The sequence below is a fragment of the Leptidea sinapis genome, chromosome 16 (genome assembly GCF_905404315.1).
Source record: "Leptidea sinapis chromosome 16, ilLepSina1.1, whole genome shotgun sequence".
Lineage (NCBI taxonomy): Eukaryota > Metazoa > Arthropoda > Insecta > Lepidoptera > Pieridae > Leptidea > Leptidea sinapis.
The window spans coordinates 7,006,619-7,017,207 of record NC_066280.1 but is presented as its reverse complement, the minus strand read 5'-3'; the positions used below and the strand labels follow the sequence as shown (position 1 = coordinate 7,017,207).

General features: G+C 32.4%; 1 protein-coding gene across 4 annotated transcripts in view; it reads left to right on the top strand.

Annotated features, from left to right (window-relative positions):
- Nucleotides 1-10,589, top strand: part of LOC126968704 (CUGBP Elav-like family member 4) — a 737,944-nt gene that overhangs the window by 296,767 nt on the left and 430,588 nt on the right. The gene's annotated exons all lie outside the window — the stretch shown is intronic.

Below are 10,589 nucleotides of genomic sequence, written 5' to 3'. Positions count from 1 at the left end.
TTGATTTTTATGAATTATTTGTTGCTGTACTCTTATGACATATCGTAAATGATATTGTTTTGTGTATTGTTGGTTCTAAGGTAAAAATAGTAGCAATGCCCGGCAATCTAGTAATGTGTTACGGGTTTCATCCCTGCAGGATTAATTGCAATTTTTATAATGTATGGATGCTTCGAAAATTTCTCGAATATTTCCGACAGGGCAACGCATCGCGTCAATTTTTTCTTTTTTGGCCTATAACCCTGTGTAATGGCCATGCATCTATGAGCCAGGACTGGAGATTGGACTGCATGATTCTCCTGGAGACTATCTATACTTATATACATGATGGGGAAAGGGTGGTCACATGGCTACGATCTTCGTGGTTGTCCATCGTTGTGTTTAATTGCATTTAACATGACAGTTTCACTTCACAAAAACTTTGATCCTGACAGTCTGATCGGGCTTGCACTGTCAAACATCCTACTAATATTATAAATGTGAAAGTTTGTATGTCTGGATGTATGTTTGAACTTCTTTAACGCAACATCTACTGAATAGATTTTGATGAAACTTTACAATAATATAGCTTACACACCAGAATAACAAATAGGCTATAATTTATAAAACTATAGTGTGAATTATACAAAATATAAAAGAAGTGTGATTGTTACTAATGAATACAACTAGCGCCATCTCTTATCAACTAGCAAGCAAAAGATCAATACAATTTATATTTTTTTGCCGTGTCAGCTAGTATATAATAAAATCGTAACGACATAAAGACTTGGACATATTTATGAATACAAAAAAGTATTTTATAAAATATTTGTCACTTTTCTGAATAGATTTTAATCTAATTTTGAAAGATATCAACAGAATGTTGGAATTACATTTAGGCTACGTATTGTTATGTAATATACAGGTATTTTTTATGATGCATAGCATTCACACAGACGACATCGCAGGCAGCAGCTACTATCTAATACGAACAATAGCCTCTGTTTACTGTTTTTAGTGTTACTTGCATTTGAGCACCTGATTATAAAGAGAAATAAATTGAAACTTTCATTCATTATGTAAACAGGGTGTTATTTAGTTTAAGTTTAGATTTGAAAGAGCAACATCTCAAGTCAATTTCCTAATATGCAATTATTAGGGTTGAGCAGGTTATCAACTGTAAAGTAGATCCTGTAGATGGAGCCACAACCTGAGAGTTGAACAAAACATACCAAGATTCGATCATGTCACTCGAACGATTGGCTCAGAACCCGAGAGACACGGTTTCGGATCCCGCATCGATCGTAAATTTTGGTATAAATAAAATTTGTTTATTTCATCCCATATGAGGGATATCACTAAAAATAACAAACTATCAAGATAATATTTAAAGTTCTAAGCTCTCTACTTATATCAATACATTATATTGCGTCACTACAACTATTAAATAGCCAATGATATATTGAAATTTATATCAACAAATACGTTACAAAAAATTTGGGAATTTATTATAATTCTTATAATGTGTATGATAATCATTATATATATATAATGTGTATATTATTATATTTAATCGATGTGTGGACTCCAAAACGGCAGCACTACAGTCTGTAAACAATTCACTTCTTGTATTCAAAATTTTAATGTGTTACACCATTTAGAAGTACTAATAAACTAGATATACAGATTTAATATTTAAATGACAGTAGTCAAATATATCCACATCCATAAATTATTCTTTGGATAAGAACCTAAAAGACTCCCCAAGACAGATTTCGCGGCACATTGAACGACAAGATTGTTCGATATTTAAAATTTAATATGCGATCAGCTGTCGGCTGGTATTAAGGAAATTTTTACTCTAAAACGGTATGGTATCAAAATGAACCTCTTCGGTTGCCAACTTTATGATTCATAAAATAGCTTATAGCGTTTATAAAGCTATTTAAGCTATTATTGTTTTTAACCAGTGAACGCATATAAAACATATATTTTTAACACGCTATGAATAGCTTGGTATATGTCGATGACGTGATTTTCTATGCACATTTATCAAGCCCCCATGACGATGCAATAATTTAAATAGTATTACCATTTTTTACCAGGATCTTCAAAATAAGCTGTTAATTTATTTCCAATACCGGCCACAAAGACACTATGTTTGTGCCGAAAACCAAGACTAAAAGCAATACTGAATAATAGTTAAAAAATACATGTTTCAATTGTAAATCAAACAAAAATGGAGAAACATCCTCTAATCCTAACTTAAACTTATTGAAAATTATTTTCTACGTTATATGAAAGCGTATTTATTAGTTATTTTAATTATTAAGTATTGTACCTGTATTTAAGTACTGATACCTCCGACTTTATCATATATACATACAGTAAGCACGTAGTGCTCATAAAAATCGTATTTTCTTAAAACTTTAAATAACTTAGTATTTTTTTTTTGGATACAAGCCAAGTGTCTTAGGAATAAAACTTAAAGGACTGAATTGAATCTATCTAGTTTTTCCATGATGCGTGCACAAATGATAAACTCTATCATTTTTATTGAGCGAAGCGAAGCGAAGCAGAGCGGAGCTCCCACTGGGTGACGCCAATTGATTTATGTGTTAAATTGTTTCACGGCCATTTCTGGACCGATTTAAAAAAATTTTAAACTCATAGAAAGCTTTCGAAATTTTCTAGGTAACCTCGACAATGGTCGAAACAGAATTTTGTATTTCGACTTGATTCAATTATTATATTTAAAAACAAACATGATTGACCAAATAAGGCGCTTATTCCTCATGTTTAAATATAACGCCAAGTTACGAAAGATTCTTTTTATTGTTTTGTTTCGTTTTTGTACACAGGTACGACGAGTGACTGCGGCATCCTAGTTTAAATGGATTTAATACCACATTCAAAGTGATTAACTAAATAGTAATTTTTGTTACTTGAATATAATACATTTATTATTATAACTAATACGTACGATACAGGATGAAGCGAACCAAGTGCTGCAGTACCAAATACCAATAATTACTTGACATCAGGTGAAGATGAACATACTTTTGTATTACTGATGAACTAATAATCTTATTTTTTTATTTAAAAAACATACAGACGCATGACTTATCATGTATACCTTAAAGCGTGCCATTGAGTATGAAGCGAAAAGTTAACCAAAAAGTCAAAGTGAAACAAAATTTCAAACAATTGAAGTTTTAAACACCTCCGAGCTACAGTAAAGGCAAAATGGGCAGTGGAAAAAGAGAAAAAACGAAAGTTGTCGGCTTTGGCGATACCTGTTTTTTGCCTTTTGCGTTTTTTGCCTTTTGCATTCCCGCCCAACCCGAATCAGTTCTACATTGGCAGGACACAGCAATTTCCTACTCCCTGTGCCCATTTTTATTTGTTCGACGTACAATGTTGGATTTTCTCGTTGGAAATCTAATATTTGTTATCAAATTTTGAGTTTCGTATCTTTTGTACAAGTTTTGCTGCAGAGAAACTAAATAACGAAACTAACAGTTGGATCTTTTTATCATTTTTTTAAAGCATCACTTAAACTTAAAACATTTAATCAATGACGCAGATAATATATAGATTATTTCCTGAAATTAATGCTAAATTCTAAACAATTTGTTATTTTTAACAGATATCCCTCACTTCTGCGATTAGATACACAATTACAATTTGAAAAAAATTTATGTACGACACGGGACACTAACTCGCACCTCCCGGGTTCTGTCTCAACGCTCTTATCAACTGAGCCAACCGTCCGAGTGACGCATTGATCATAAATATTGGAACGTTTTGTTCATCTCTCAGATTGTGGCTCCATCTACAGGATCTAATTTACAGTTGATAACCTGCTCAAACCCTTCGAGTCTCGATGAAGAAAATTACTTACTTTTAATGATATTTTTCTGATAGATAGCTTTAATTACAAAGCCAATTATTAAATTAATAATAATATGTTTGTTTTAAATAGGTATTAAAATAATAAAGGTAGTAAGATTTAAAAAAAATATTCGCTTTAAAAAATTAATTTCACTTTTCCCAAACAACCAAAATTTGACAATACAGTTCATCTCGGTGTCGTAGAACTATATCTTGATATGTGCATATGATACCTATTATGTAGTCCACGTAGTACGTACATAAAATAGACATACAGACAGATTTACGATCGGCTAAGTATCCTACGGTCTCACGTTCCCAACATAAAACTGTTTCAATTCAACCCTAAGATATAGGAAGCGTTTTATTATCTATTGAAGATAGAGGAGGTTTTAATTTAAGTATATTTATTCGCAGAAGCTGAAGATCCATGAAATAAATATAAAATATATTCCAAATGTAAAATACATTTTTTTTATGGCGTAGGGGTCACCTCATGTCAAGTGATCACCGCCGCCCACATTCACTTGTATGAATCTCAAGAGGGTTATTGGCTTTTTTTTTCGAAAATATAACTATACAGTTGAAACTTGGTAATTAGATGTATTCTGTAAACCGCATTTAGATTTTCATATAAGAATAGAAAAAAACAATAAATTTTGAGGGTTCCCCATACTTGGAATTAAAACTTAAAAATTTTAGGGTTTATGGATAGGTCTTCAAAAATGATATTGAGGTTTTTAATATCATTTTTTATTTCTAAACTGAATAGTTTGCGCAAGAGACACATCCAAATTGGTAAAATGTGTGTCCTCTGTAATTTCTAAAATAAAAGAATGATAAAACTAAAAAAAATATATGATGTACTTTACCATGCAAACTTCCACCGAAAATTGGTTTGACCGGGACCTAGTAAGTAGTTTTTTTTAATATGTCATAAATCGTATTATCAACTAAATAAAAAAAAAATACACTATTATTAAAACTAATCAAAGTTACAACAAACTACAAGAACTTTTATATTATTTTACTTGTAGCTACGGAACCCGTTATGGGCGAGTCCGACTCGCACTAGGCCGCTTTTTTTATTAGGCTTATAAGGCAATTATTTTATTTTCTCAAAATTGATTTGATTGATTGATTTGATTCGGCGCTCTTTTCAATAAAAATATACAATATTGTACAATCATTTCTATCGCTTTAAAATCATTACAATCTAATCCCAGGCTGTCCGATCATTTAGATATTCAGCAGTGGAGTAATAGGATTTACGACAGAGCCATTTTTTTATAAAACATTTAAATTTATTTATAGATAATGCCTGAACAGTGGCTGGGACTTTATTATAGAAGTGTATACATTTACCCTTAAAGCTATTATGTATCTTATGAAGCCTACTAGAATTAGTTACAAGCAATCCCTTATTTCTAGTGTTATAATACTGAAAATCACTATTGAGAGCAAAAAGGTGACGATTTTTGTGAACGTATATTAAATTTTCATAAATGTACTGAGAATGATAAGTCATAATATTTATTTCTTTAAATTTTTCTTTGAGAGACTGTTAGAGACTATTAAGGTGTATGCGCTTTTTTTTTAAGGTTCTCATGTCGTATCGTTGACAGGTCGACCTTATATTATATCGCTTCTACAAAATTATGTGTAGATTTTTAGTTATTTAGTACTTTATCCAATAAGTCTACAATATCAGCTTTATTTAGCATTCGTGAGATTTTTCCGGTATATTAATATCATCGGGACATTAACAATTTATTAAATTTGGCCCTCATTTGTTATTACCATGTTTGATATAAAATGAAGAATCTCACTGATATGTTATGTATATAAAGCAGCCCCTGCTGTCAAAAAAAGACTCACAAAGGGCGAAGAAGACAGCTAATATAATGAAAACATCGTTAGTGAACTCGATACACGTCTAATGACAATATAAAGGCACATTGATTATGGAACCCCGCTGTTGTTCTATAACAGAGGAGGCTAATCATTTTTATTATGATATGATATATACAATAAGCAATCTTTGAGTAAACAGAGATATTTGATACTATAACCATTTGACATATTTGACGATTGATAAAGCCTAGAGACGATACAAAACTATAAAGCAAATGTCGATAGACCTATCGGAATGGCTGACTTTTGAACTAGGTGAATTATTCAATCGTCTTTTCCGTTACCCTTTTATTAATCATATTTCACCTTATAAAATCAATTCAAATCATTTACTACATTTACTCGATCCATTTTACACAGGGAAAAAAATTAGAATAGAAATATAATATTATTATAAAGTCATATCTGGCGCTTCTCTCAGCCTTCTTTTTGACCACAATATAATATCACTTAATTAACAAACAACTATGAACAAAACGTATTTTTTGTATGCAATAAACAATGTGACTTAACAAAATTCTGGTTCTGGTTAATGGTTACTGAGAAGAAGTTTTGTATTCGACATAGGTTTAAAAAAAATACCTTAATTTGCCTTAAATTATACCAATACCAATCAAGTTGGTTGTTTTTTTTGCTTTATATGTGTGATATATTAAAATATGGATTTTATGGGATTACTAGCTGGCCCGGTACATAGATGTGTTGACATATTAATTATTTAAAAAAATGTTCTTTATTTGGTGTATAAAAATAGTTTTCGGCTGATCCTCAGTCCTCAAAACAAACTCAATGCACACAAAATTTCATACAAATCGGTTCAGCTATTTCGGAGGAGTTTGGTAACAAACACCGCGACAGGAGAATTTTATATATTAAATGTAAAACGACGGATATAAGTAATAATTGATTGCTGTTGTTATTGATAGAGATGAGATATTATCCTGTTTCAATTTGTTCTCTTTTAAGATTCGGTTCGAGGGATACGGAAACTGGACTATTGACTGGCGGGAATATTGGACACCTTTAATTGTAGGATTTATTTTTAGACTAGGAAAATAAACAAACGTACGAGTCAACAAAGTCAATGCTCTCTTGAATGCCAGAGGAACCACAGGAGCATTGTTAGCTGTTTAAGATACTTATCTCGTAGCGTCCAGAAAACTCAAGAATTTCATTTCATAGTATACTTATACGCGACAGAAAATTAGCTTGAAACCACACTATGTAGGAACGCCACACGTCCAGATGCTGTGGTTAATGATGATTTTACGTTTGTGCCGTGTGTTGTAGGGTAGAATTTGGCGACAGGAATAAGTTCAAACAGCTAGGAACACTCCCCGTGATAAATGCGATACAAGACACAATGGCGTTCCGTGGAAACGTCAAGCGATCGAGCCGTAAACTATGATAAGCTCCGCATTGCACGGGGTCAAATGGTTTGAGGGAGATACTGGAATGAATCAGATCAGATATGAGACCACTACTCGTTATGTTTCTGGGCCTGAACCTTAAAGCTCACCTAAAAATGGGTCATCCCGTGTTATTGTCTCGCTGTATTTAATAGTTTACATGAAGTTTCCACCAAGCTAGTTTTTTTTTGTATGGAATAGGAGGACAAACGAGCGTACGAGTCACCTGTTGTTAAGTGATCACCGCCGCCCACAATCTCTTGCAACACCAGAGGAATCACAGGATCGTTGCCGGCCTTTAAGGAAGGTGTACGCGCTTTTTTTGAAGGTAATCATGTCGTGTCGTCCCGGAAACACCGCACAAGGAATCTCATTTCACAGTTTGGCTTAATATTCCCAAATGACCACTGAATCAGCAATGGCTGTAGTGTTCTGATGCTAGGCTAAGATACGAAGTAATAAAATAAGTGTTACCGAAGGGCGCTAATGCAAAAAAACTGTTTATATTTTTTTGTGGCAAAATTGAGTCTTTTGGCATTAAGCTTCGTTTAACCCCATTTAGGAAAACAGTAATAGCGTGTTCTCATTTGTATAACAATGCATCAATGCATGTTAGAGTATTAGTCTGGGAGATGTGGAGGGAGCACGCAGCCTCGAAGAACCCTGAACAATGGAAACGAAAGATAGAACCTTTATCTAGAAAACATTCAGAAAGCCTTCATCCTTACATTTAATGGCCGTTAATGAGTTAGTAATAAATATAGTTGATTGATTTCTGTTCACCTTCACGTAAAAATAGTAAATAATTTTAATAAAATATTAAATTATTTAATTTATTAATAACTAGCTGACCCGACAGACGTTGTTCTGTATATAATAAATAAAATAATGTTTTATATGAATTTGTCAATAATATATCATAACATCAAAAATTAGTTCGCAAAATATGCACCCTGCTGTCGTAATGAAATTGTTTCACAGCAGAACTGTCAAACCGTGCGTCAATAAATTCTCTCATAGAAATTATGTATGGGCACATCAAAGGAAAAACATTTTTGTTGTTTTTATTTAATTTAGCAGCATTTTCCTTTAAACCTTCCCCGGACTTCCACAAATAATTCAAGACCTAAATTGGCCAAATCGGTCCAGCCGTTCTCGAGTTTTAGCGAGACTAACGAACAGCAATTCATTTTTATATATATAGATTAATATTTAACTTATTAAAAAATGGTTATTATATAGGTTATTTCAATAAAATTTTATAAAATGTTAAGGTTTTTACTGCTTTATTCTTAGATTTGTAATCCAAGCAAGTTAAGAAAAGTGTTTTCCGCAATTTAATATGACTTTTGCTATTATGTTCATAATATCAATTTAAACTAAAATTTCAATGTTTTAAGAATAATATTTCTAAGTAAATAATTCGAATTAATTTGTCATTGAAGTTTTAAATAGTAAATTACGATAGCACGAAGTAATGTCGTAGTTAGTATCCGAACCATTTATTTATAATAAAATATGGTTTGATAGGTTTTTAAAATTGACTAGTTTTATAAGTAAAAATGAAAAATATTATCATCAAAATCAATCCAAATATCGATTATACATTATTACAATATTATTACAGTTGTTATCGACGGTGGGAAATAGCTAGTTCATTAAAATAATAATGAAAGTTTAATTTGTATCGGAACAACTTCAAGTTAAGCTAATTGCTACTTGAGGAAGGGTACTATAGTTCATGCACAAGCATCAGTCTTGGCCAATTAAAACAATGTACAGTGTTCTTACAAACGCGAGTGTATCTAATAGAAAATTTGCACAAGAACATAAATCTCCTGGAAGTGAATTTTTACCAAATATTAACCAACTAAATACACTTATCATACAAAAATAGTTAATCGAAAATAAATCATAATTACTTTAATCATAATAAATTGTAGATACTAAAAAAATAAAATAATAGGTTAGGTTAAAAATTGTTTATTTGGCGTGAAATGCGCTATATATATCCTCCATATTAAATAAAACATTTTATTATATGCATAGCTCATATACCTAGGTTAAAACGGCTTAATGTAGAAAGTTGCCAATACTTTTATTGTTTTTCAAAGTAATCTCCGTTCCTCTCTACACATCGTCGCATTAGATGGAACCACTGAGAAAAGCAGTGGGCCCATTCTTCCTTGGGGTCTCTTCATTGGCATTTCCGTACGCTTTCACCGCATCTTCAGGGCTTGTAAAGCGAATACCGAATTTTATCTATAGTATTTAGGAATAAATAAAAGTCGCAGGGCACCAGGTAAGGACTGTGTGGCGGATGACTCATTCTATTGACACCTGCCATAGTCAAATATTCAACAGTCTGTTTTGCGTAGTGCGCATTGTCGTGGTGAAGAAGGATCTTGCTTCGAGGGCACTGCTGTCGAATTCTTTCCAAGACAACAGGCAAACATCGATTGACATTCCAGTCTGCGGTAACTGTCCTTCCATCTTCTAGCACAACTGTCGCGAAATGACCTTTCCGACCAAAGAATGAGGCAATCATCTTTTTTCCTTGACTTCTTCCTTGCTTTCACGGACACGCGAAGTTGTTTCTGGTCGTCGGTTAAAGTATAGGGAATCAATCTGGAACAAAGCTTCCTGACGCCTTAATGTTCGTGTATTATTTTTTGAACTTGACTCATACCAATTCCTAGGCTTGCCCATATCTGCTTATAGGTCACTCTCTTATCTTCGTCTATCATGCGTCGCGCAGCACTGATGTTATCTTCAGTAGTCGCTGTTAAAAGACGTTCCTCACGCGGATAATAATTGAGATTGCTATGTCCACGCTTAAACTCGTTAAACCAATTGTAAATAGTGGCACGAGATGGGGAGTTATTAAGAAATGCTAATCGCAGCCTATCGTAACTTTGTTGTTGAGTAAACCCACACGAAAGTGATAATAAATCATAAGGTTACCAAAGAGTTCTAAAATTGAAATTCAAAAAAAGTTTTCATTAGCAATGTTTCTAACTGGCCAGATTTAAAAACTTTCAGTGTCACCCACGTAAATTTGTATTGATAATTCAATATTTGATAAATTCAAAGCACACGTGTTTATATATACAATACATGTCATATTAACTTACTTAGTACCCCCGTGCTTATCAGATTTTCCGGCACTATTGTATACACCACTTTCTTCCATAATTTATAGAATTTTCACTTAACTTTATGAAAGTATACTAATAAATGAATTACAAGCTTCAAAATACAATAAAGTGAAAGGTGCGCGAGAAATGATGCGCACGAAAAACGTTACTATGCCATTTGATGAGTAGGTTTTACTTTCCATATTTTTAAAAAATTGGAACCTATCATGCTAATATTAATTTTATAATAATATTA